The sequence below is a fragment of the Arachis ipaensis genome, chromosome B3 (assembly GCF_059453495.1).
Source record: "Arachis ipaensis isolate K30076 ecotype BB chromosome B3, ASM5945349v1, whole genome shotgun sequence".
NCBI lineage: Eukaryota > Viridiplantae > Streptophyta > Magnoliopsida > Fabales > Fabaceae > Arachis > Arachis ipaensis.
This window is the reverse complement of record NC_142438.1, coordinates 98337052-98337361: the sequence shown is the minus strand read 5'-3', so window position 1 is coordinate 98337361 and position 310 is coordinate 98337052. Positions and strand designations below refer to the sequence as shown.

The window sequence follows — 310 nt, the reverse complement described above, 5'->3', positions numbered from 1 at the left end:
ATGTCTGGTGGGCATTTCCTTGTCAAATCCTTGAATCTCTCCCATGCCTCGTAGAGAGTTTCACCATCTTGTTGTCTAAAAGTCTGAACCTCAGATCGAAGCCTATTGACCTTTTGTGGGGGGTAGAAACGTGCCAGAAACTTGCTTTCCACCTCGTCCCATGTTGTTAGGCTCCCCCTTGGGAATGATTCCAGCCACTTAGCTGCCTTGTCCCTAAGTGAAAATGGGAACAAAAGCAGTTTATAGGCATCTTCCTGGACTCCATTGGACTTCACAGTGTCTCAAATTCTCAGGAATTTTGTGAGATGTT

The 310-nt window shown here is 45.8% G+C and overlaps 1 non-coding gene across 1 annotated transcript; it reads left to right on the top strand.

The window, feature by feature from the left end:
• LOC148571727 (small nucleolar RNA R71) lies at window positions 1-104 on the top strand. The gene has a single exon (XR_015908289.1). It is a non-coding gene; the product is annotated as a small nucleolar RNA R71 (small nucleolar RNA).
• Window positions 105-310: the final 206 nt, after the last annotated feature.